The sequence below is a fragment of the Tamandua tetradactyla genome, chromosome 2 (genome assembly GCF_023851605.1).
Source record: "Tamandua tetradactyla isolate mTamTet1 chromosome 2, mTamTet1.pri, whole genome shotgun sequence".
Classification (NCBI taxonomy): Eukaryota; Metazoa; Chordata; class Mammalia; order Pilosa; family Myrmecophagidae; genus Tamandua; species Tamandua tetradactyla.
Genome location: NC_135328.1, coordinates 89,480,662 through 89,508,086, shown reverse-complemented (window position 1 = coordinate 89,508,086; position 27,425 = coordinate 89,480,662). Strand labels below are relative to the sequence as shown.

General features: G+C 38.5%; 1 long non-coding RNA gene across 5 annotated transcripts in view; it reads right to left on the bottom strand.

Moving 5' to 3' along the window:
- Window positions 1-27,425, bottom strand: part of LOC143673550 (uncharacterized) — a 237,028-nt gene that overhangs the window by 103,322 nt on the left and 106,281 nt on the right. For 2 of the 5 annotated variants that reach the window (XR_013170439.1, XR_013170443.1), the window contains 2 exons: window positions 16,774-16,864; window positions 14,767-14,877 (listed from right to left, as the gene is read on the bottom strand). This is a non-coding gene — a long non-coding RNA (uncharacterized LOC143673550). Of the gene's footprint in view, window positions 1-14,766; window positions 14,878-16,773; window positions 16,868-27,425 lie in introns of those variants that run through there. The other 3 variants (XR_013170441.1, XR_013170440.1, XR_013170442.1) reach the window with 2 other exon arrangements.

The following is a 27,425-nucleotide window of genomic DNA, read 5'->3' as shown; positions in this document are numbered from 1 at the left end:
GCAAGTCCAAATTCTGTAGGGCAGGCCACAAGCTGGGAACATGGAGGAAGGTTTTCAATGGATTCCCCAGGGAAGTTGGCTGGCTGAGATGGAGACAGAAATTCCCTCTTCTGACTGCTGAAATAATTACTTCTTTCCTTTTAAAACCTTTAACTAATTGGATGAGGCACCTCTCATTGTTGATGGCAATCTCCTGAGTTGATTGTAGACGTAATCAGTCATAGATGCAATCAACTTACTGATGATTTAAGTCCATGATACATCCTCACAGTAACAATCAGGCCAGTGCTTGCTTCACCAAACAACTGGACACCAAAACCTGGCCCAGCTGACGCATGCACTTAACCAACAAAACTTTACCTCATAGAGTTGTTACAAGGATTAAATTTAAAAAGTCATGGATAGAGTGTGTGGATGGTTCAGTGGTATAAAGCTAGCCTTTCATGTGGGAGACCCAGGTTCTATTCCTGGATCACACACCCCCAAACTCCCCAGAAAAGTTATGGATAAAGACATGAGTCAAACACTCTTAAGCAATTTATCATATACTTCCTTCTCTTGTTACTTGCTATCTATTTATTATGTTCTTCACCCTAAGGACATTTTAAGCTCCAACAGGATTTTGTCTCTTATTTCCTTGTGTTTATACCTTATACCACCTAATTTAGTGCTTTGTGGATCTTAGCTGCCTAGGCAGTGTAGATGATTGGTTTGTGTTCTAACCGATGTAAATGGTGTTGGAAGAAAGAACAAAGCTTTATCCTCTAAATAGAAGCAGCCTGTAAACACATGTTCTCTCTCTTTTTGGTTAGTATACATGGCCAGGGTGTGGCACATACAGAGGAAAAAAAAAACACATGCGTTGGAATATGCTTTCTTCTGCAGTTTGAATGGATTTCTGCATAGCTGGGGCAAAAAGAAGATTTTAAAGTTGAGAAATGTAAAGGCCATTGATAAAAGGGTCAGGTATGCCTTGAAGAAGCAATGTCAGCAACATTTTACATGCAGGCACTTTCTGTTTTATTCTAGTCAATGAAGATTAAATAAATAATCCTTCCCAGAATGTTCACAGTGTAAAGATGAGAATCTCTGGGATCTGAGTGGGAGTGGAGACCAGCAGCTTCCCTCATATTCAAGTAATGAGTGTTAGAGCCAAGAGAAGAAATGGTTTTCCTAGGCTGAAGCCATAAGAGTCTGGGTGTCAAGTGATAGGTGTGACCCTGGCAATTGCAAAACCAAAGAGTTGGTACCTGACTCTATAACCAGGGGCTTAAGGTGAGATCTATTTGTCATCTCTGGGTGTGTGCCTATCACAAGCACAGTTCTATGGTTGTTTGGTCAAAGATCATAGACTGGACACAAATTGATTGTTACTGATGCTGAAATATGGCTAGCCTATATTTGGGCATTGTGAATCACTCAGTCTTATATTAGAATTATATGTTTTCTCTCTTACATTCTGTAAACACACACACACACACTGAGCCATTACCTCTCCCTTCTGCCTTGTAAAGTGATTCTACTTCTGTGAATTGGCTACATCACATTCATTCATTCTAAAACAATGCATTGAGTACCTACTAGGAACCAAGTATTGAATTAGGTAATACAGTTACGGAGATTTTTAAAGAATGAAATCAGTCCCTGTCCTTATTCTACAGGTAGGTCTACCAGGGAAGACAGACAAGAAAAGATGTAATTACAAAGCAATGCATAAACTAGTAATTAGAGCTATGTGCATAAAGCATTTTGAGAGGAGGAGCACCTAATCCACACAGCTGGAAGGAAGGGAGGTCTTCAAACAGTCCCTCTGAATTGAGTTTTATAAGATGAAGAGGTGTTGATCAGGGGAAGACAAAGGAGAGAGGATTTGCTCAGGAAGTGCTGTACATATGAATGCAGGAAGATATAAGGACAGCCTATAGTATGTGTGCTAGTTTGAAACTGTAATATACCCCAGAAAAGTCATGTTCTTTTTTTTTTTTTAAGTTTTTTGTTATTGTATAGTATAACATATATACAAAGGAAAGAAATTTAAAAAAGCAATAGTTTTCAAAGCACTCTTCAACAAGTAGTTACAGGACAGATCCCTGAGTCTGTCATGGGCTACCATATGATCTTCTCATATTTTTCATTCTAACTGCTCCAAAATATAGGAGGCTAGAGGGCTTAAATACTTTTTTATCATCACGATCAACTTTTTTCCCTTCTTTTACTGTGAACAATAACATATATACAAAAAGTCTGTAAGCTTCAAAGCAGAACACCATAATTAGTTGTAGAACATATTTCAGACATTGACATGGGTGACAATTTCACAAATTTAGGTTTTTACTTCTAGCTGCTCTAAAATGCTGGTGACTAAAAGAGATACTAATTTAACAATTCAGCATTCATATTCATTTGTTAAGTCCTATCTTTTATGTATAATTCCACCATCACCTTTGATCTTTCCATACCTCTCTTTGGGGTTGTTTGGGCTATGGCAATTCTGAATTTTTTATATTAAAAGGGTCTGTCACTAATACGGGGTAGGGAGATTGAACTACCTGATATTCTGGAGAGGCTGGGCTAGGTTTCAGAACTTTTCTGGACTAGGGACCCATCTGGAGGTTGTAGGTTTCTGGAAAGTTACGTGAGTGCCTAGAACCCTTGTGGAATCTTATATATTGCCCTAAGTGTTCTTTAGAATTGGGTGGAATGGTCCTGGTTGGGGTTGGCAGGTTATGATAGGTAGCAAGTTCTACCTGAAGCTTGCATAAGAGCAACCTCCAGAGTAGCCTCTCAACTCTATTTGAACTCTCTCTACCACTGATAACTTTATTAATTACACTTCTTTTCCACCTTTTGGTCAGGATGTAATTGTTGATCCCATGGTGTCAGGTCTGGATTCATCCCTGGGAGTCCTCTCAAACGTCACCAGAGAGACTATCACCCCTAGATGCGATGTTCCACATAGGGGAGAGGGCAATGATTTCACTTGCAGAGTTGGGCTTAGAGAGATGAGGCCACATCTGAGGTCCAAAACAAAAGAGGTCTTCCAGAAGTAACTCTTAGGCATGCCTATAGATAGGCTAAGATTCTCCGCTACCTACATAAACTTCACAAGAGTAAGCCTCATGATAGAGGGCATGGCCTATTGATTTGGGTGTCCCTAAAATTTGACACTGTATCAGGGGATTCCCTGATGGTAAGGTTTAATAGTTCCATAATCTTTCTACCCTCCCTCAGGGAACTTTGCCAATACTTTCTGATTATCTCCTTAATATACTCTAGGATGTTTCCAGGCATTACAATAATCTATACAGGATTAAAGGACCTCTTTCTTATTCTGTGCTTCCTGTGTTTCAGTTGTTCAAATGAGCTATGCAGATAGGTTAATTAAATTATGCACTACAGAAAATTTTAGCTCCAGATCAAATAAATTTTCTTCCATTGGTCTCAAAGAGTATGTGTGGTTCTAAAATATAGACACTATCTTTCTTACCCCTATATTCTGAATTACTTTAACTGCAACCTTATGAACTTCATTCTTAGCTCTAAATATCAGATTATATATATAAAACAGCCTCTCAAAATTCAGAAATATTAATCACCACTCCAGACTTAATGTGTCTGCTCTAAAAGCTTACAGTCTCAGCCCCTGTTTCTTTATAAGCATTTTCTAAAGGTGACCATACCATTGTTGTGTTTTGTTTCTGGCTTATTTTGTCTCACCGAATGTCCCACACGTTCATTCCCATCGTTGCCTGCCTCACAACGCTGTTCCAGTTTGAAGCAGTACAACCTTCGTTCATAAGTATACACCATCGTTTGCCAATCTACTTCTCCATCAGTGCATCCTTCAGCCACCTGCATTCGTCAGGCATCATGCAGAGGCCCAAAGTCCACAGTCTATCAGCATTCTCAATTTTAGATAATTTCATTGCTCCCAAGAGACAGAAAACCAGTAAAGACACCCTCACCAAATAGGAAATCTAAACCTCCTCTTAACTCTTGTCCGGCTCCCCATTATTTACCTCTGCTGTTGCTGTGATAGTGCCGAACATAACTCATAGCATGCAAATAGCAGTTTTTCCCTGTACCCTGGGCTTAAACAGGAATCTTTATACAAGAATCATATCTTTGAAGTAATTCTCATGAGCACACATTCGTATTTCTAGTGTGAGTTAGTGGGACACATAGGTCTATACAGCCGCTTTCAATCTTGTTAATCTTCAATGTAGTAGTAGTATTTCTAGACCCACTAGAGAATCACCTTCACTCCTATCTATTCCCTTACATTGGAGTTCAACCTCATTAGCTAATGGTTCACCCATCTCTAGCTTCTATGTATCTCTACATTCTGTCCTCTATATTCTGTAATATAAGCCTCTGATTATACCTTTATGCTGGTCATAAAAGTGGAACCATACAGTATCTATCTTTTTGTGTCTGGCTTGTTTCACTCAGCATTATGTCCTCAAGGCTCATTCATCTTGTCATGTGCTTCAGGACATCATTTTGTCTTATTGCTGCATAATATTTCATTGTATGTATATACCACATTTTGTTGATCCACTCCTCTGTTGATGGGCATTTGATTTGTTTCCATCTTTTGGCAATTGTGGATAATGCTGGTATGATCATTGGTGTGCAAATGTCTGTTTGTGTCATTGCTTTCAGTTCTGGGTGTATACCAAGTTTCGCTATTGCTGGGTCATAGGGCAACTTGATATTTAGTTTCTTAAGGAACCACCAAACAGTCTTCCATAGTGGCTGCACCATTGTACATTCCCACCAGCAGTGCATAAGTGTCCCAGTTTCTCCATTTCCTCTACAACATTTACAGTTTCCTATTTGTTTAATAGCAGCCATTCTTATAGGTGTGAGGTGGTATCTCATTGTAGTCTTGATCTGCATTTCCCTTATAGCCAGTGAAAATGAGCATCTCTTCATGTGCTTTTGAGCCATCTTTATTTGTTCTTTAGAAAAATGCCTATTCATATCTTTAGCCCATTTTATAATTGGATTGTTTGTTCTTTTGTTATTGAGTTGTATGATTTCTTTGTTTATACAGGAAATCAAACCTTTGTCTGATATGTGATTTCCAAATATTTTCTCCCATTGAGTTAGCTACCTCTTTACCTTTTCAACAAAGTCTTTTGAGGTACAAAAGCATTTGATTTTGAGGAATTCCCATTTATCTATTTTTTCTTTTGTTGCTTGTGCTTTGGGTGTAAAGTTCAGGAAGCTACCTCCTATTACTATTCCTCAGTCTTCCCCCCACCCATAAATTCATTCATTCACTCACTCACTCATTCATTCATCTATTCCCTCCCTCCCACCCTCCCTTCCTGCTTACTCAGACACCTGCCAAGTGTTTCCACCAGGCTCTGAGACACTTGCTAAGTGATCTTGAACAAGTCCTGTCCTGTCTCTGGCCCTAAGTTTCCTCTCCTGTAAAATGGGGTTGGTTCTATCTGCCTCACAGTACAGCCGTGGGGTATAATGACTATGTCTACAAAGCACCTGAGGAGATGATTGATATACAACAGAGTGCTCAGTACATGTGAACCCTTTTCTGCCCCTTTCCCCTACCCTCCTAAGGAAGCAGCTGCCCCAGGCCTCCTCCTTGAGGTCTTTCCCCTTCCTGCTGACCTTGAACCCCCTTCCCCCCTCCAGAGGCTAGCCCTGCCCAGGCCACAGGCTGCTGTTCCCAGACGTGGTCAGTGTTTGATAAAGAATAGTGATTGTGAGTCATTCATTCTCTCACTTGGCAAGCCTTTATTGAGCACCTACTGTGTGCTGGGCCTCGCGTCAAGGACATTTTAGGTACCCTCCTATAATTATCAGACATGAAAGATGAGAGAGCAGGCTCAGAGAGGTGCAGAGACCTGGCTGGGTCACACAGAGGAAGGGACAGATGAGGGGTCGAACCCAAGCAGGCCTGACTCTGACCCCAGGGTGTCTCCAGAGTGCCCCAAGGCCTTGTTAAGGAGCCAGATGGGGGGTCTTTAGCCTCAGGTGAGCCCCTCACCCCCTGCTCTCAGGAACCTCATTTCTCAGCTCACAGCAGCAGCCATTGTCTCCCAAACATTTGTCATGCCAGAACCTGGGCAGAGCTCTTGGTACATTGGAGTTCAAGAACCTCCCAACAGCCAGGCTCCACAATCACCCTCCCACTTTCTTTTTTTTTTTTTAATTAACAAATTATTTTTAAACATACAAACATGAACATTTTTATCATATGATTATTCTTATTACTAGATCTTGAAGATGGTTCCCTACATTTTTGTCTAGAAGCTTTATGGTGCTACTTCTTATATTTAGATGTTTGATCCACTGAGTTAATTTTTTGTAAGGTGTAAGATAGGGATCCTCTTTCATTCTCTTGGCTATTGATATCCAGTTCTTCCATGCCCAATTATTGAAAAGACTATTTTGTCCCAGTTCAGAGGATTTGGGGGCCTTGTCAAAAATCCATTGACCACAGATTTGGTGATCTATTTCTGCACTCTCAAAATGATTCCATTGGTCAATGCTTCTACCTTTGTGCCAGTACCATGCTGTTTTGACCACTGTGGCTTTATAATAGGTTTTAAAGTCAGGGAGTGTTAATCCTCCCACTTCATTTGTCTGTTTTTTTTTTCACACGGGCAGGCACCAGGAATCAAACCTGGTCTCTGGCATGGCAGGGGAGAACTCTGCCTGCTGAGCCACCGTGGCCCACCCTCGTTCTTCTTTTTTCAGATGCTTTTAGCTATTAGGGTCTCTTTTCCTTCCAGATGAATTTGGTAGTTCGCTTTACAAAATCTTCAAAGTAGGTTGTTGGAATTTTTATTGGTACTGTGTTGAATCTGTAAATCTAATTTGGGGAGAATTGACATCTTAACTATATTTAGCCTTCCTATCCATGAGCAGGAATGTCTTTTCACCTATTCAGATTCCTTTGATTTCTTTTAGCAATGTTATGTACTTTTCTGTGTACAAGTCCTTTACATTCCTAGTTAAGTTCATTCCTAAGTATTTGATTCTTTTAGTTGCTATATTCAATGGAATTTTTTCCTTAACTGACTCCTCAGCTAGCTCATTGCTTATTTATAGAAATGTTACTGACTTTTGCACATTGATTTTATATCCCGCCACCTTGCTGAATTTGTTTATTAGCTCAAGTAACTTTGCTGTAGATGTCTCAGGATCTTCCAAGTATGGTATCATATCATTTGCAAATAATGATAGTTTAACTTCTTCCTTTCCAATTTGGATGCCTTTTATTTCTTTGTCCTGCCTGAATGCTCTAGCTAGAACTTCTAGCACAATGTTGAATAATAGTGGTGACAGTGAGCATTCTTGTCTTGTACCTGATCTTAGGGGGAAGGCTTTCAGTCTCTGTCCATTGAGTACGATGCTGGCTATCAGTTTTTCATGTATTCCCTTTATTAAATTGAGGTACTTATCTTTAATTCCTATCTTTTGGAATGTTTTTATCAGAAAAGGATGATGAATTTTGTCAAATGCTTTTTCAGCATCGATCAAGATGATCATGGGATTTTTCCCTTTTGATTTGTTGATGTGCTGTATTACATTAATTGATTTTCTTGCGTTGAACCATCCTTGCATTCCTAGTATAAACACCACTTGATCATGGTGTATAATTCTTTTAATATGCATTGGATTCGATTTGCTAATATTTTATTGAGAATTTTTGCATCTATGTTCATTAGGGAGATTTACCTGTAGTTTTCCTTTCTTATAGCATCTTTACCTGGTTTTAGTATTAAATTGATATTACCTTCATAAAATGAGTAGGTAGGGTTCCTTTTTCCTCAATTTTTTGAAAATGTTTGAGCAGGGTTGGTGTTAGTTCTTTCTGGAATGTTTGATAAAATTCCTCTGTGAAGCCATCTGGCCCTGGGCTTTTCTTTGTAGGAATATTTTTGATGACTTATTGAATCTCTTTACTTCTGATTGGTTTGTTGAGATCTTCTATTTCTTCCTGAGTCAATGTATCTTGTTTGTGTGTCTCCAGGAATTTGTCCATTTCATATAAGTTGTCTAGTTTCTTGGCATATAGTTGTTCATAGTATCCTCTTATGATTTCTTTTATTTCTTCAGGGTCTGTGGCAACACACCCTCTTCTCATTTCTGATTTTGTTTATTTGCATCCTCTCTCTTTTTCTTTGTCAGTCTTGCTAGTGGCCCATCAATTTTATTGACTTTCTCAAAAAAACAACTTTTGATTGTATTGATTCTTTCTATTGTTCTTTTGTCCTCCCATTTATTTATCTCTGTTTTAATCTTTGTTATTTCTCTTCTCCTATTTGCTTTGAGGTTAGTTTACTGTTCTTTCTTAAGTTCCTCCAGGTTTGCTGTTAAGTCCTCAATTTTTTCTCTTTCTTGTTTTTTAATATAGGCATTTAAGGCAATAATTTTCTCTCTCAGCACAGCCTTTGCCGCATTCCATAAGTTACAATAAGTTATATTCTCATTTTCATTCATCTCCAGATAGCTGCTGATTTCTCTAGCAATTTATTCTTTGACCCACTGGTTGTTTAAAAGTGTATTATTTAATCTCTATATATTTGTGAATGTTCTCATTTTGGTGGTTATTGAGATTCAACTTAATCCCATTGTGACCAGAGTAAGTGCTTTGAATGATTCCAGTATTTTTTTTTTTAAACATGGGCATGCACTGGGAATCGAACCCGGGTCCTCGGGCATGTCAGGCAAGCATTCTTATCTGCTGAGCCACCGTGGCCCGCCTGATTCCAGTATTTTTAAATTTGGGACACCTGTTTTGCGCCCCAGCATATGATCTATCCTGGAGAGTGTTCCATGAACACTGGAAAAGAATGTATAACCCTGTGATTTGGGGTGCAATGACCTGTATATATATGTCTGTTAGGTCTAATTCATTTATCACATTATTTAACTTCACTATTTCTTTGTCAATCTTCTATCTGGTTGTTCTATCTGTAGAGGAAAGTGGTGTATTGAAGTCTCCTACTATTATTGTTGAAACATCTATTACTCTCCCCTTCAGTTTTGCCAATGTCTGTCTCATGTACTTTGGAGCTCCTTGACTGGGAGCATAAACATTTATGATTGTTATATCTTCTTGGTGAATTGACCCTTTAATTAGATAGTGTCCTTCTTTGTCTCTTGTGATATCTTTACAATTAAAGTCTACTTTGTCTGATATGAGTATAGTTACTCCTGCTTTCTTTTGGTTACAACTTGCGTGAAAAATCTTTTTCCATCCTTTCACTTTCAGTCTATTTGTATCCTTGTGTCTAAGATGAATCTCTTGTAAGCAGCATATTGCTGGATTATGATTCTTAATCCATTCTACCAATCTGTATCTTTTAATTGGTAAGTTTTGTCCATTAACATTCAAGGTTATTACTGAAAAGGCATTTGATTCCAATTGTCAGATCTATATATTCTTTTCCCTCTTTCTTTTTGTGTTCTTTAAAATTACCCTTAGTGGTACTCTTCAGTTCTGTGCCCTCCTCTAGACCTCCCTCTCCTGTCTTTTTTTTCAGCTGGCAGAACCCCTTTTAGTATTTCTTGTAGGGTCAGCCTCTTGTTGACAGATTCTTTCAGGACTTCTTTGTCTGTGAAGATTTTAATCTCTCCCTCAGTTTTGAAGGACAATTTGGCTGGGTGCAGAATTCTTGGCTGGAAGTCTTTCTCTTTCAGGATCTTGAATATATCATACCACTGCCTTCTCACCTCCAGGGTGCTAGTTGAATAGTCTGCACTCAGTCTTATTTTATTTCCCTTGTATGTAGTAGATTGTTTTTCTCTTGATGCTTTCATGATTTTCTGCTTCTCTTCAACATTTGACAGACTGGTTAGTATGTCCCTTGGGGAAGGCTTATTTTGATTTATTCTGTTTGGAGTTCTAGGGGCTTCTTTAACTTGTATATTTATGTCCTTTATGTGGGGTTGTAAAGTTTTCCCCCATTATATCCTCAACTAGCCCTTTACTCCCTCTTCTCCTTCTGGGAAACCAATGATTCTTATATTTATGCGCTTTGTTTTGTCTACCATTTCCCTGAGTTCCCATTCAATTTTTTCCATCTTTTTTGCCATTTGCTGTTTCGAGTCTTCGAAGTCAGTTATCCTGTCCTCTATATCACTTATTCTTTCTTCTGTCTCTTCAAATCTGGTGTTGTGTGCCTCTAGCATGTTTTTTATTTAGTCAACAGAGTCTTTCATCTCTGTAATTTCTGCTATTTTTCTATTTATCCTTTCAAATTCCTCTTTGTGTTCTTCTATTGTCTTCTTGATCTCTTTTATGTCATTTGCTATCCCACTTATTTTATTAAGTTGAGTTGTATGAACATCTTTGATTAGAGATTAGCCCTGTGTTCCAACATCTGTGTCTCCACTGGTGATTTAATTTGGTCATTAGGCAGGGCTATATCTGTCTGCAGTGTGATATGCTTAGTAATCTCATGCTGTCTTTGTCAAATGTAAATATCTTGATTGATTTACTCAGGAAGTTGATTTCTTTCAGTAGTCTAAGGTCATGTGTTTGTGGGATGGTTGTACAGCAGTGAGCAGGGCACAGGGTGGAGCACTCAATATGGTGATTTGTTTCAGGGCAGGTATGGGTGCAGGCTGGGGATGTTACGCTGATGCTTGTGAATGTGGGCACCCAGGGAGGATGTAGCTGTGCGGGTGCACCGATCTGGGGGGCGTAACCCTGGTGTGCGTTAGTCTAAGGCACTATGCCCTTTGTGTGCATGCGTAGAGCTGTGGCAGCATGTCAGCATTACCCCTTTGTGGATTGGGGGAAGCTGTGACCCAGTTGCACAGGTTAGCACTTTCTCAGTGCTGGAAAGTGAGGCTGAGGGCTGTGCACATGCGCGGTTCTAGGACTGCTGTTAAGTGCAGTTCCCAGAGTTGAATGATGTGATTGGGGGCTTGTGTGCATGTGTTGGCCTGGGACTGCTGTAAAGGGATGCGCTGAGCGCAGGGAGGGTGGTGTGAGGCTGTGCAACACCATGGCTGGGGGTGGAGGTAGCTTAGGTATGGAAGTTAGTGCCTGCAACCTTTATGTGCTGGCCACAGCCTGCAGGGAACAGGGAGGGGAAGGTAGTGTTCGGGAGGGGTGCAGGAGAGGTGAGTTGGGCTGCCCTTGGGTGGCTGTGTGAGGCATTTACATGCACTGGGGGTTGGTGTGGTGGGGATGCCTGGAGCACAGGGAATAGGAGAGGGTGATAGGGTTCAGGTGTGTGGGGTGTGGGTCAAGTTGCTTATCACAGGGCTGTGCTGGTGAGGATTGCACGCCCAGGGAACATGGCCTAGCTTACTTCCTAGTCCTGTGTTCCAGTCCATGCACTCCTGTGGGTTCTGCAGCTCCACACCTCTGTGCCAGGCTCTAGCCTTCTGCCTCTCAATTCCTTGGCCTCTACAACCAGGGCTGCCGCATGTGGTGCAGAAGGCTCTCCCAGGTGAGCCACACTCCCAAATCACCACCTCAGTCACGCTGCTGTCCCCTCTCCAACCTTTCCATGGATCAGGGCTAATCTCAAGCTACTCTAGTCAGCCATCTCCAAGTCATGTCTTTTTAATCCATCTTGTAGGGGCAGACCTACTGTTGAGTGGGCCCCTTTGAGTAGGTTGTTTCCATGGAGATGTGACCCTGACCATTCAAGGTGGGTCTTAATTAGTTTACTGGAGTTCTTTAAAAGAAGGAATTTTGAAGAAAGTTCAGACGCAGATGCTTAGAGTCATTTGAAACAGAAACCCGGAAGGACAGTAGATGTTGACATGTGCCTTCCTGTGTGACAGATGCACCCTGGATTCTATTGGCCTTTCTTGAGTGGAGGTATTCTCTTGTTGGTGTCTTAATTTGGACATTTTCACATCCTTAGAATTGTGACTTGTAATTTAATAAATCCTCTTTTGAAAGCTAATCCATTTCTGGTCTATTGCATTCTCATAGCTTTAGCAAGCCAAAACAGTGTGGAATTCATAGCTATGGCTATAGCTCAGGGCATAAATGGGGCAATAAAATAGCTGGAAAAGTACACAAGGGCCAGTCCATGGAAGCTATTTGTGCCATGTTAGGGGGAAACAGACTTAATGTTGATACCAGAAATATTTAATATTTAATATTTAATTAATATTAAATATTTAATTAAAATTTAATTTTAATATTTAATTAAATATTTAATATTTCTGAGTATGAGTGAACAAAACTTGATTTGATGTGATGGGAAAAGGCTAGAAAGATACTTTATGGAACTAAGGGAAAAGTCTATCTGGGGAAAGAAATAAATACATTTGTTTGATCATGATAAGTTTATAGTATGTGAAGAAGATCCAGATGAATATATCCAATGGAGAGTTGGATATTGCTTCTGAAACTTAGGAACAATAGATACAATTTGGTGGGTCATCAAATTCAAACTACAGAAATGACTTATGTCAGTCAAAGATTGTCTAAGATGAGAAAGATAAAATCAAACATTTCCAGCATAATCATTTAAAGAAGAGTTCTTGATAGATACATAGGAATGAATGACTAGTGATATAGAAAGAAAGTCATGAGAGAAGTTTACAGAAGCCAAAGAAGGGAGGAGAGAGTTTTCCAAGAAAAGAAAGTGATCAACACTAACAAATGTCATGTGGCTGGTATTGACTTTCAACTTGGCATTTAAATCCTCACCACAATTCCTTAGTGAAATACCGACTTCCCAATTTGGTTGCTGACAGTTGCCTTGCCTCTCCCTGATGATAATTTCAGATCTTCTATGACTCATTGAGGGAGGTAGAATTAACAGAGCATAAACAGGTACTAGTCGTACTTCTTTCTTATATGAAAGAGGTCTGGCATAAATCACAAAATTATAGGGACAGTAAATTAGAGAAAGTGTCCCATGGTAAATGGTCCCAAACTTAGTGTTTATCATGAAATTTGGCTCAATGCTTCTTACTGCATTGGTGAGAAATAGCAGAATTTATCCATAATGTTTTCCCAGTTCACCCAGACCGCAGATTCTTCATCTCACCACTTAATTACCCAACAGCTGCTCACAAATTTCTGTGTCATTCACACTGTGCCCAACCCAGGAAGGCTTATTTTCAGTAATCATGGAAAGAAATACTAACAATGTTTTGAGATGATCTATTCTTTTGGAAAGGCTTCCACTTTAATCTGGGAAACCCACGAAAGCTGTGTCTAGTCCATTCCAGAAGAATGCCAAAGGTCAGCTTCTAAAGTCTAGAAGAAATTATGCAATGTCTATAAAAAGAATTCATTCGTTTCCTACCAAACAGAAAAAAGAAAAACATGACACATATTTCCATAATTGCCCTTAGAGACATCTAATAGTTTTGGGGGCTTATCAGTAACTATTCCTGCACAAAAAAGCACTCAAAATTTTAGTAGAGAAAAACGACAATGATTTATTTTTTATGATTCTCTGAGCTGGTCTGTTTCCCATGATCTTTTCAACTGGGCTCACGCAAGCAGCTGCATTTAGATGGAGGCTTGGCTGGGATGGAAGGTCTATGATGACCTCACTCTCATGTCTGGAAGTTGGTGCTGGCTGTGGGTGAGGCACCTCGCATTGTTCTCATCCTCTAGTACCTAGACCAGCTTCCTTCTATGGCAGTCGCAGGACAGCCTACAAGTTGTTGAAGTGGAAGCTTCAAGGCCTCTTAAGGCCTAGGCTCAAAAGCCACCCAGCTTTATTTCCACTGCATTTTATTTTCAAAGCAAGTTACAAGGCCAGGCCACATTCAAGGGGTAGGGAAATTAGACTCCATCTCTTGCTGAGAAAATCTGCATAGTGTTTTTCTTCCTTGCCTTTTGGGTATGCATGTGTACATGTGTGTAAGTATATGTGTATATTTAGAATTGTTTTTACATAGTTGTTACCTTACTGAGGAGGCATATAGCATAAAAAGAGGAACCCTGAAATCAGAGTATTTGGGTTCAAAACCTGGTTCCTCCCTGTTCTACAGCTCTGCTACTTCATTATAGGGTTGTTGGGAATATTATATCTTATTCACAAAGTCCTGGCCTGATATATAAAATGCTCTCAGTAATAGTATTTTCTATGCCCATTTTCTTTTATTCCTCATTATAACATAACTATTTTCATATGTTTTATATATAATACAATTTAAATTAGGGCCATCATCATCATGTGGCTATGTCATAATTTCCTTAACTATTTCTTCCATAGTATATGTAGCTTAATTCCTATTATTTTCTATTATATATTAAATGCAATGGACATTTTTAAGTTTACACCTTTGTTTATAATTTTTTGCAATATTTGGGCCTTTATTTATTTATGTATTTTTGGTTATTCCCATAGCATAGATTCTAAGGATTGGGATTTCTAACAATAAATTGTTTAAGGCTCCTGATACATATTGCCAAGTTCCTTCCCAGAAGAGCTTGCACGTTTCCCTCCCTCCTTCCCCTGCCCCAAGAATGCATGAATGGGCCTGCCTCACCGTACCCTCCATTGCGGTGCTTTAGATGTGGCATTTCCTCCAGATGGAAGAAGCAAAGAATCTGGGCTATTTCATTTTCTTATCCCTGTGAAAGCAGATTAAGGCTGAACAGAAAGCAGCCCTATATGCCATCCAAAAAGCTTGGGAAAAATATGTGGAGGATAGGAGCAAACAAAACATCTATTGAAAACAGGAAAATACAATATTCATATTTCAAAACTTTGTTGCCATCTGTCCTTTAGACAGTAAACTGAAAGATAAACACTGAACGTAATAGATATAAATGCTATTGTATTTGGTGACTAGTTCAATTTTCCTTACAGTAATGCCTGAATATGCAAAAGCCAGTAGAGATGCCAAATATCAGAATTTCTTTCCACAGCAGCCAAAATGTCCAGTTAAGACCCTCTGCAAAGCAAAACAGGATAATAGGTAGATTTGACATTTACAGAGGATTTTCCCTCCCATCATTACATGGATGACTCCAACACAATGACAATAAGTCCTTATCTTCCAATCATATTTTAATATAACAAATTTGCTATACTCATGAACATGAATAGATACTTGGCAGTGCAGGTTATTCTAATGGACACATGATTTTAGGCTAAACCTTCTCCATCTGTTCTGTTTTCCAATTACCAATGCATCAAGTACATAATTCACAATTATGTCATAAAAATAAAATCTGTATTATATTAACTCATGTCAGAGCTTTTCAATCTGGCATCTGTTACAGTATTAATATTTGCTTCCTTCCAACATCAGGGACAAACACACCACTTTGACAATTAGGAAAATCTGAAATGATAACATGTTTGCAAGAGAAAAGGAAATTCTCTGTCATACCATTTCACTTTTTAATTGTGCCTTATTGTTCAGAATCACTTCTCTTCCTCTATAATCATTCAGTTCTTAAGGTTCTGATCCCTCTTGAAGAATTATAACTTTAATCAGGGAGAGTGAAAACTGATCAACAGTTGCAATAAATAAATAAATCTTTACAATACACCAGCTACAATGATAGTTATTTCTCAGCTCAGATTAGGAATATAAATTATATGATTGGGAATATATGCACATATGCATGTGTGTACATATGCATATATGTGTAAATATGTATAAATGAATGTATGTGTATGTATACGTGTGTGTATGTTCTCACCCCAGGGCAGAATGCATTGGTCTGGAGATATTTTAAAAGGAAAATCATAAGAAGAGACCAAAAGGAAAGGTAAGAAGAACAGGAAAATTGTGGTGGGATCAGCCAGCCCATCTGCCTTCCTCTCCCACTTTAGGGTCTGGAGATTGGGTGTTGTATAGAATTCCCTGAAGATCATGTCCCGTGCTGCTCTGCAGCCTTGCTCTGGGATCCCACATGCTCAGCTATTCCCTTCACCTAGCCTCAGCCTGGATGCAGTGCTCTGATTTTTATAATTACCAGCATCTGTTTGCCTTTGCATGCCTGGTTCATTCAAGGACAGCATAGTTTGAGTTTCCTTTATGCGAGGCTCAATGAAGGCCTTGTTGCTGAAGATGATCATATAAAACTCAAATTGTGGGAGGATGGTGAATGCTTCAGACAGCAGAAAGGAGAACTTGCAACTCAAGGAAGCCAGGAGGCTTTCCTTTTGCTTTACAGTAGAGCCATATTCCACTTCAGCAAAATCAGGCTAGAAGATGTGACGTCAATTCTGGCTTTCACACCAGAATTAGCACATTCTTAGAACTGTTTGCACTTAATTTTCCTTAACGAATCATTGAAGAAAGAACAGCATATTGTACACATAGTGAGGATTCAGTCAGTCGAACATGACTCAAGTAGTTTCTCCTTATTCTGTCATCCCATAATTCCTTATAAGCTCCTATGGCACTTATGAACTCATAATTCTTACTGTACACATCTGACTTTCCAATTAGATTGGGAGGGCCGTTAAGTCTGAGAATAATCTTATTCATCTTCCCATACTTTTCCAGAGCCTTTCTCCAGTGCCTGACACTGTTCTCAGGAGTTTTTGTTGAATGAATTATGCATTTAATTAATTAAATGTTATTGATTAAAAGTATAAGCCTTAGTCTAGCCTCAGTTTGCTTCAGGGCACTTATGACTTGCACACTTATAGGTTTTACAGTAAGAGAGAAACCAGTGAGATGGGGACACAATTGGAAGACAGAACTAAGAAAATTTCAGCAGGAGAATATAGAAAAGAGATTTAAAAGTCAAAACAGGCAGATTTTACTGTAGTAACAAAGAAAGTCAATATTTCTGCAGCTTATAACGGTTTTAGATTATTTTCCACTCACCCCCCAGGTGCATCCCAGGTCAGCTGTGGCTCTGTACCTTATCCTTGTCACCCCGGGGACCAGGCTGATGGAGCAGCCTTCCTCTGCTCTGCTGCTGGCAGAGAGAAAGCACATGATGAACCACAGGCTGGCTTTGGAGCTTTTTCACTAAAGTAGGACACATCATGTCTACCCACATTTCAATATGCAAGCACGGCCATTCCTGACTTTATCAAGGATGAAATGGATAATCTGCCCACAGTAAGGGACATCACAGGGAATGTTTGATGATGGATAACATGATCACTCATGAAGTATGATAACGAGGGAGTTGAAAGTTAAATATGGTTGATGACTCTTTTAAAAAAATTTACTGTATTTCCCCCACACTAGTAATGAATGTTAATTAAAATTAGAACAATACATAAAAGTATCAATTATTTAAATCAATGATTACTTCATCTGGAGATAACCTCAGTTAACATACTGGTATAGACATATTTTTCTTCCCAGACTTTGTTTAACATAGAGGAATTTTTCTAACACAAACAGTTTCCTGCCCAGTTCCTTTCCACCAAAACTCCTTGGTGTCTGTGTGTGACAATTCGTTCCGACTCACAGGGGAATTTCCCACATTGGGTTCCATTCAGTGCCAAGTAGGATTATCTCATGCTTCCATCTTAATACAAGTTGTCTGGGTCCCCCATACTCTGTTCCGAGAATTTTTAAATGTCTAGGTCTGTGAAAAGCAAGTGACAATTGGTATTCTAGGGAGAGAGGGAGGAGTGCCCAATGGAAAACTGCTCAGAGACTTTTCCTGTGTCTTTCTTGATCTTCCCGCCCACCCCAATCTTTCTCTCTCTCTTTTTTTTTGGTCTTTCTCCCTGGTCTTTTCTTTCTACAGGCCTGCCTTAGTTTCTCAGAAGTGGAAAGCTATGCCCTTGTGCTGGTTAGTCTTATGTGTCAACTTGGGAAGGCTAGTTCCCAGTTATTTGATAAAGTAGGTGTTGCTGTGAATGCATTTTGTGGATGTGGTTAATATCTATAATCAGTTGTCTTTAAGTAAAGGAGATTGCCCTTGATAATGTGGGTGGGCCTCAACCAATCAGTGGAAAAGATTTAAGATAAAAAAGTGAGATTTCTGAGAAAAAGAAATTCTGCCTCACAACTGCACCATCAATTCTTGGCTGGGTTTCCAGCCTGCCAGCTAACCAGCCCCCACAATCATGTGAGCCAGATCCTTAAAAAAATTGTATATAATATCGTATCATATCATATAACAGATATCAGATATTTATATATCATTTATGTTTAAATAAATGCATTTATATATTTTAAAACAAATACATATGAATAATTTTAGTGTATACATGTATCTTGTGGGTTCTGTTTCTCAGGACAATCCTGACTGATACAGCCCCAAAGGGAAGAATCTGTGTCTAGCTAATAGGTGTTTTGTTTTGTTTTGTTAATCTTTGCTTCTGCTTTCTTGGGGGCTTGGAAGAATGGAGTTGGCTTTCAGGGTGGGAAAATGGCCCTTAGGGTCCAAGAGAAAAATATAAGAAGGGAAATATGCAGAAAAAATCAGAAAAAAATAATTGAAGATATCGTTTGCCACCCAGGCAAAAATGGGGCTATACCATAGGTATTGTTTCATAATGTGCTTTGTCTTTTGTACATACATCCTTTGTCATGGTTGGCAACACTTTCCATTCCAACCATCCTTTTCTGTTAGACCACATTTAGCATTTTCCTCTTAATTTCCATTTCTCAGAAGGTGCCCACCCTACTGAGACCTATTCAAATATTAGTGTCCTTGAGGACTCCCTCCCCAGCTCCATCTCTCTAACTCCATTCATCCATTGGAGCTCTTTTTAATGGGATAATTATCTTATCCCTTTTATTAATGGAGGTAGAGCCAATACCTTAGCCATTTTGAATCTTCTATAGCTACCAACATAGCATCTGGCACATAATAGGTGCTGGGGAAATCTTCCCTGAATAACCCAAGAGCCCCTTGAAGGGGGATGGTCACATTTTAGAGCTCCTTTGCAAACTCAGCACTACCACAGTGCTAGCCCAACATTAGTGCTCAGAAAATGTTGGCTGAATGAATTGGATGATAGAAAACTAATGCAGACATTTTACTACGCTGGACACAAACACCACAAGAAAAGAATTGAAGATCTATTACAAAAAAAAATTGTGTGGTCTCTTTAAAAAATGTCCTCGCCATTGCTGAAGGTAAACAGCGTCACTCAGCACGGAACGCAGAGTGATCGTATCAATATTAATAAGCTCGATGAAGTGCCACTGACTTCAGTGCAATTTTGACATTCTGCAACCTGACTAATAAAATAGAAACTAATTCTAAAAATAATTTACCTCCTGGAAACCTTAAAATGGATTTTACTAATGAAGGGGAAAAAACCGAGCATGGATCTTTCCTTTTAGAATGGTGAATCAAATGTGTAACAGGCCATAAGTCTAAATGATATATTCTAACCCGCCAATATCTCTCTTTAGAAGATATTTTGCCCACTTTTCATCTAGCTCTACATTTTCAGCAATTTTAGCATCCCATTAAGGGATGGAAAGGTGGAGGTGCGGCAAGTGAGAAAAACCAAGGGAATTATGCTTTGTTTTAATTTAGCCCATTTTAGCTTCATTCAGTAGAAGTTATCTTCCAATAAGCAGATCACTGAACTGAAGATTATAAAGTGACACACGTATAACAAAAATATGAAAATATGGGTCTCTTAAAAGATGTAAAGATGGTAGTTTTATTCACAAACTGCTTTACCATTAAAATGAGATCAGGATAACCTGCTGCTAAGTAAATGGATAGTGAGGGAAGGAAAGGATACGTTTATCAGGGCCTGTTGGCTAGCAACCAGGTTAGAAAACAACTCAGGGGCTGTGTCCTGCTCTCACTTCTCAGGCTGTTTGAAAAATCCCTGGGGATTTTTCTGGTGTGATGTGGTGTGTGTATATGTGTGTGTGTAAGGGAGAGAGACAGACACACAAAAACATTCACGCTTTCACATTAACATCCATAAGTTAAGCAATCTTAGATCAGCATCTAGGTAAATAAATAGGCATAACTAGAAACATTTAAGAAGGATGGGCCACCAATAATCCTGAATATTCTGATGATCCGTCTTCCTAAAAGCATAGTGTTGGGCTTTATTATACTTGAAAATATTTTAAAATAAAATATTTTAAATATACCTTAAAATATGGTCTTCCTGTTCAATTTTCTTAGTTGAGATTATCTTTAGCTCTTGCATATTATGACTCTTTCATCTCATGATGTTACTAATAAATCCCATATCAAGTCATAAAAAAATACCCTCTTTATGGAATCATAGAATATTGTCTCTTGAAAGCATTTTGAACATAACAGCATTTCTTCTTCCCTCTTTATACTAAAGACACTAAAAGCCAGAGGGGGTGAAAGTCACAAGGTGCCAGCAAGTTGATGAAACTCCAGAAATAAGAATCTCAATCCCTATCTATCCATTTCATTGTTTTCTTTTCTGTTTTACTCTTTGTTATTTGTGGGGTTTTTTCCTGCCCTACCCAGACTCCAAATCAATTACTTCTGGTGTACAAGAATATGTTGCTTACAATAGTCAAGGTAGGAAAACTAAATTTTTAAATATAGATATGAATGTGCTTTGTATTCCTGAAAGGCTTCCAAGAGCTTCATTCATCCATCCATTCATTTAGCAAAAACTTACTGAGTCCCCACCTGCTAGGAACTAGAGATAGAAGAGTGAATAAAGAGACCCCATTTCCCCACATAAAATTTATTAACTAATGCATATGACCTGGCCTTATACTAAAGGAGGGAAAGACTAAAGGACATTTTTGCATGCTAGGAGGTTTGTAAATGTCTCCACCACACTCATCGGACTCCTAAATGTGTATGGTCTGTTCTGGGGCCAGTCTCCTAGGTAAGGAAAGTCATTAGTTCTCCCCACCAACAAGAGACAGCCCAATAGAATTAAGAAATGGTACATAAAATGTTCAAAAAAATGATCATGGTGATGAATACACAACTGTGTAATAATATTGTGAGCCATTGATTGTATACCATGTCAGAAATATTTGTATGTCAAGAATGTTTGTGTTTGTTTGTTGTTTACAAGAAAAATATTAAATAAAAAAAAGAAGTGGTGTACATGTATGAGCTTTCCTTCCTGCTGACAGACCTCCTCATTAGATCCCTTGTCCCTTTCACCGTAATTGAACCTGTTCCCTTCCTTCTTTGCTCTTTTGTGCTGATCTGACGTCAGTACTAACAGACTGCTTTTAGCTCCAGTTTGAGGAGTTCACTAACGGAGGCACTACCACCTGTTCAGACTTTGTTTTGTGAGCCAAAAAAGATTGCTTTACAATCCATGATTAATTTCCTCTGCAAGAAAACACCTTAGACTCATTGAGTGCCCCCACTGCTAAATTAACTTCTGACCCCTTCTAAATCCTTCCTCATGACCCTTGGAAAGTTTCAGCTTTCTTCAATGGAATCAATAACTTGAGAATGAAATCGCATCACTGTGGGTCACCTCCGAAATCTCTATCGAGAGCAGTGAACAGTTTGGGCAATTTGTCCCCTCATGACTTTGCTGTTTGAAATCGTGGTGCTGAGCTGGCCTTGGCAGCATTCTGCCTGAGCTCTTTATTGAATATGCTTCTCTTTTGATCTGCTTCTAATTTACCTTCTTCTTTGTGTTGCTCCCGCTCTTTGGGGGATCGATGAGTGTTTATTGTGCCACTGGTTGTATCACTAATTGCTTGACTGTGAAGCTGTGTTTATTTCCTCTCCACAAAAATAAATGCCTATTTCTTTCTCTATTTCGTGTATTATTTTCGTCCAAACTCTCAGAGCTGAGTGGAGATGCTTAAAGACATTAGGATACTTAGACGTTAGACAACAAAAAGCTAGAATCATGATGAATTTAGGTGACTGGGTTGCCCTCTGAAGTGTCTTCTGAGAGAAGCATCTGATCCAGCCCTAGCAAAAAGAAGGAGGGACTGGCCCAATCTCTGGCAAACTACGGGAAGAGACTCACTTTAAGTAAACTCTACAAGATGTGAGAAGAGTGTGGCCTCCACTTGTTGTCTTCTCCTCACTAATGGCTTTTAATTATCTTTGCCCCAGAGTATTTACAAACCTCCCTGAAGCCTTCTGAAAACTGGTGTTTGTTTTGGAGCCCTCATGCTGTTCCTAGATACCCAATGATCTTCTCCATTAATAAAGGGTGTCAGTTCATTTATGAATTAATCACATCAGATTGAGTAAGATGCTTTGATAAAATCTGTTGGCTTCCACATTTTCCTGATGAAATATTCATGACATGAAGGTTTCACCTTTATAAATCATGGTTACTCTATTGATTTTTTTCTTTCACATCTTCCAAACGAGGTCATAAATTTTTCAGACGTGGATCAGAGAAAACAACATGAATGAATAGAAGGATGTACTTTTCAATTACATGCATTTCTGGCTTTACTGCTGCTTTCAGCTTACATTAGAAGAATGTGATACAACGTAGAAGGGAGTTATTCTAAACCCGATAAAAATGTGGAGACTGATTTCTTAATATAAAAATTATTGATCATGATGGTTTAAGTTAAATTGAAAGGTTAATTTAAATTGAAAATGTTTAATTACTTGGATCCTGACAATGAAACTATTACTTACATGAATGTGTATGCATTCTTGATTAATTATTGTGATGTGTGCTTATTTGACTCTCTTCCTTTTAATTCTTGTTGGTGACACATGAAATGAATGGTGAAGAGAAATGTTTCAGTTAAGTATTGCTGGGTAACAAACCACTCCAAATATTGGTGGTTTAAAACCACAACAACTTATTATTTATTGAGTATGTGAGTTGAATAGATTCAGCTGGGTGGTTCTTCTGCTGTATATGGGTTTGACTAGAGTCCACTAAGATCCACTCAAATATATGGTCTTTGGTGCCCTTCCATGTGGCTTCTCCATGTGACCAGTTACTCATAGCATGATGGTGTCTTACATGATGGCCTGGACTTTTTACATGCTGGCTGGCTTCAGATAGGAAGTAGAAACTGTTAGTCTTCTTAAAATCTGTCCTCAGAAGGTCCAAATGTCATTTTCCCCACATTCTCTTGGTCACAACAAGTCAAAATTTCATCCATATTGAAAAGGAGGAAAATATATTCATTTCTTGATGGCCAGACTGAAATGCATGTACAGGGGAAGGAAGAAATTGCTGCTGGCCATTTTTGAAGACAACTGCAGAAAGTGTATTACACTGTTTGGGAGGTAGATGTGCCCCTAAATTTTTTGCATTTACTCAGCAAGCCACAAAAATACCTTTTTTGGGAAAAAAACTTCTTCCAAAACTAAAAGATCATTACTTATGATTGAAACAAAACTGAGGTACATGATGACTCATGCACATTGTAATTTGTGTCTATTCCTCATTTATTACCTACTTTCAACCCTAATGCTAGATCATTCGAAAGGTTCAGATGATGAGTGAAATTAAATGTTGATCTATTTGTGAAAGAGGCCAAAGAGTCCTATTTACAAAAGGAGCTGGTGTGTGTGTGTGTATGTGTGTGTGCATTTTTTCTCTCCAGGAAAACAATATCACATCAAATGTTGCTATGATTGTTGGAAACCAGGATCTACTTTTTTACAGCCAGGACTAGAATGAGTGCTATTTAGTTATGTGGGGCAAAAAATTTCTATGTACAACCAGCTTCCAATTATGCTCATAAGAATTGGCCACTTTATGACCCAAGAGTTGACAGACTTGACCATGATAAGTAGGAAAAGTCAGGATTTAGTAAATCTAGTTACTTTCTGTATTATTACAACTCTCCAAAGTGTATCGCCCACACTCCTTTTAGTTGCCCAAAACTCTCCTTTGCTTCTCTTTCCCATCTCACTCTTATCAAAAAATTGCACAGAAAAACTGGTTCTTAGTTAGGTGTAAATGATTAATAATGTTGAATATGTATGTTGTCGATCCAGGATCACTTGAATTCAGTGACTTGAAGAACTCATATGGGTGTGAGGGAATATTGGAAGGGATCATTATAGTAGCAAAGGCTTATGATATAAATGAATTTTTTTTTTATGTTTTCTGGTATCATTAAGTAAGGTGAAGAAGTAAAATTGTGCATTGGGGTTTCAACTCCTAGAAGGTGAATCCATTATATTTGTAGGTCATTTTCCTATCTCTCACCACCACTATCATTTGTTGAGCTCTCAGAGAATACAAAGTAATGGCAATAGCATAAGCAAAATATAATTAGAAAAGCAATCTGTTGGAAAAAGGAAAGCTAATGCTTTCAAAAATGAAGTACTGTACCATGTGGAGAATTTGGGCACTATCCATTGTTTTAGAGGCTCCACGCCATGGTTCCTCCCCATTAGCCCTGATATTGGAAGAAAGTAATTTTAATTTTTCCTCACCTTCATCTAAGGGACTCTGCAGTACCAAATAATGCTGCTTAGAGTGAGTTTTCAGGACTTGATAATGTAGTGATTTGAAATGAATTACAAGGAAGGAGTTGCATATATTATTCCAAACATTCCTTATTTTTGTTTGCAAATTACATTTTTTTGATATTTTGTCTGAGGAAAAAAATAGAAAAAGTCAGACATCATGAATAAATCAGCGGTGAGAGATGATTGAATTGGGTGCTGTCATCTCTTTCTTTCTGGCTTTGACAAGCACAGCGTGTGGCTGCCATTAGGAAAAAACATGTCACGGAACCAGTTATTCTGAACACCAGTGAGTGGCAAAAGGAGTAGGATAAGACTGTGATGTGTCAGGGTGGCCATTCTGGCACTGGGTGCAACTGAGGAAGCACAGTACATGAGCTGTGTTCTGGAAAAACTCATATGGGTGTGAGGGAATATTGGAAGGGGTCATTAGAGCAGCAAAGCAGCAGTATCAGCAGAGTGTGCTGTGGTTATTTGCACAAATTCATAGTTTTCTCTTTGCTAAAAGTGAATACCATGCCAGGCACCGTGCTAGGCAATTCGCATGCATTACTTGACTTAATACTCATGACAATTCTATTATTTTAATACTTATGTCAAGAGGACCCTAAGATAAACCCAAATAAACTGTTTGTCCATGGTAGGCTAATAAGAAATGGCAAAGGTGGAACATGATTTTTTTAACATAAGACATCAAACTCCAGAACCTAATACTATTTTTAGGTATAATTTATACACAGTAAAAGCCATGCTTTTAGCTGTACAGTTCCATGAGTCTTCACACACATTCATTCATGTAACCACCACCACAATCAAGACAGAGTTTCATTACCAACTTGAATTCATTCATGCTCCTTCGTGGTCAAACCCTTCCCCCAATCCCAGGCCCTGGCAACCAAAAATCTATCTCCTTTCTCTATCATTTTCCCTTTTCAAGAATGACATATAAATGGAATCACGCATGATGTAACCTTTTGAGTCTGGATTCTTTCGTTAGCATATAAGTTGATATCCGTCCATGTTGTGGGCGACAGTGACTCATTCCTTTATATTGCCAAGTGCTAATCTGTTATATGGATGTGCAACAGTATTTTTATTCATTCACCTATTAAAGAAAATTTAGATTGTTCCCAGTTTATCAGATCCCATAAAGATTGACCATGACGGAATACTACCTTCACTAAGCTGGTTATCTTTCCTGATGATTATAGACAAAGTCCCCAGCCATGTCTTGAAGTATTTGCGGAGGGGGGTGGGAGGGATGGGCCTGAGACTTTTGCCTGGAGCCAGGAAGAAACACCAGATCTGCTCCGGTTCAAGCAGAGATCCAATGTCAGATTTTCTCTCATGCAGAAACACCATTAAATTTTTACTATAACAGTCATATAGTACCTGCCACCTCACAAGAGCTTAAACCTGTATGGAATGAAAGTATAAACAAACAAATGAATACCAAATAAATTATCCAAATTAATTTTCTAGTGCAGGACGTTGGGAGAGGATAGTAAATTCAGGGTTAGTAATTCAGCTTTGGAAAAGAATATATATATTTATAGTTTAATAACCAATAACCAGTTAAGAAACATTATAAAGGATTCATAGCTTATTTCACAGCTTATTTCCCTACACTGTGTCAATAGCATTATTTGAGAAATGAAAAAAAAGTAATGATTGTTGATCTGGTTTCACAACATCAGATAACCACCTTGGCTGTTCCTTTTCCCATTTTTAAACATTTTTCATATGATTAACTGGTAATTTAAGTGAATTGATTAAATTAACCATTGCTTTGACTAAGATGTTTTTCAAAAAATTTATCTGCTTATGATAATACAACTTCAGGATATTTCTACTCAGACAAGTTGAAGTCAGGTTTAAAAAGTCCTCTTCCCTTTTAAAATATTTTTATTGGCACATCTTCACACACATACAGTCCATATATAGAGTCCTCTTCCTTTTGATAAGGCAAATTTACTTCCTGAATTCAATCCATTGCAGTTACAATGGGACTTCTGACTAAATTAAACTTTGTGTCACTTTTGTGCTTTTGTTTGCTTTTTTTTTCCTTTATAAAGGATGTACATCAACAGAATCAATGTATTGACAAAGCAATAGGTTTTAGAGTTAGAAAAACATGGTTCCATTCTGTGTTCTATCATTTATCAGCTGTGTGACTTTTGGCTATTTTTAAAACCTCTCTGAGCTTTATTTCTCTATCAGTAAGGTGAAGGTAATAATTCCTCTGCCTTCTGCCTTGGAATACCCAAGCATATATAAAAACCAGCAAGTATATAAATGTTTCACCTTCATCCAGGGCTACCCAAATATTAGTGCTAGGATTTTCCTTCTATACCAGTTCTTCCTTGACCATCAAGACCACTCTTTTTTTTCTGGGGCTTATGAGTGCCCCAGATTGTTTAAAGTGAGTATGCAGAAAAGACCATTGCCTCATTACCACACAAACTGCTGCCCAGGCGACGAGGGGCCTCTCCCAGATAGTGTCCTGCAGGCATTAGTGGGACTGATATTTATTGACTCAGTTCCCAGTTTTCTGCACAGGCCACCGATGAGGCTGGATGATATTGACCCCACTCCTCTCCAAAGAACTCTCCACGCCTAGTTGGGCCAGCTCTCTTCTGAGACCACTCTCCTTCCCAGTGAACCTCCAGCCCAGGTTACACTACGTTATTATCTCTGAGGCCATAGGTGGGCAGCCTCTGGGTCTTTTTATAAATAGGCCTTCGTTTTTATTTTCAAAGATATGTTTTGGAACAATCTGGTTACCTCTAATTGATTAGAGAGTCCTATGCAATATAGTAGGAAAAAGGAAAGCATGCGATTAATAGTTCAAGACATTATAATACCAGAAGTGTAAAAGTCTATACCAATGAAAATGATTCTTATTGGATGTGTCCTCTCTAGTTCTGAGAGTTAGGTTTCTGACAACTCTTATGATAGGGAAATTACAAGTGAAAAATACTAGAACTTTTTAGAAAAATAAGGTTAGGGGGACTGAAGATGGATTTAAAAAATATTTTACCTTGATTAAAATAAGGTATACTAAATAAAGAAGAATCCAGTGATACTTTACATATTTAAAATTAATATAAATTAGGACTATAATTTTCTACTGCTATTTTTGGCCACTAGTGATTTTTTTCCC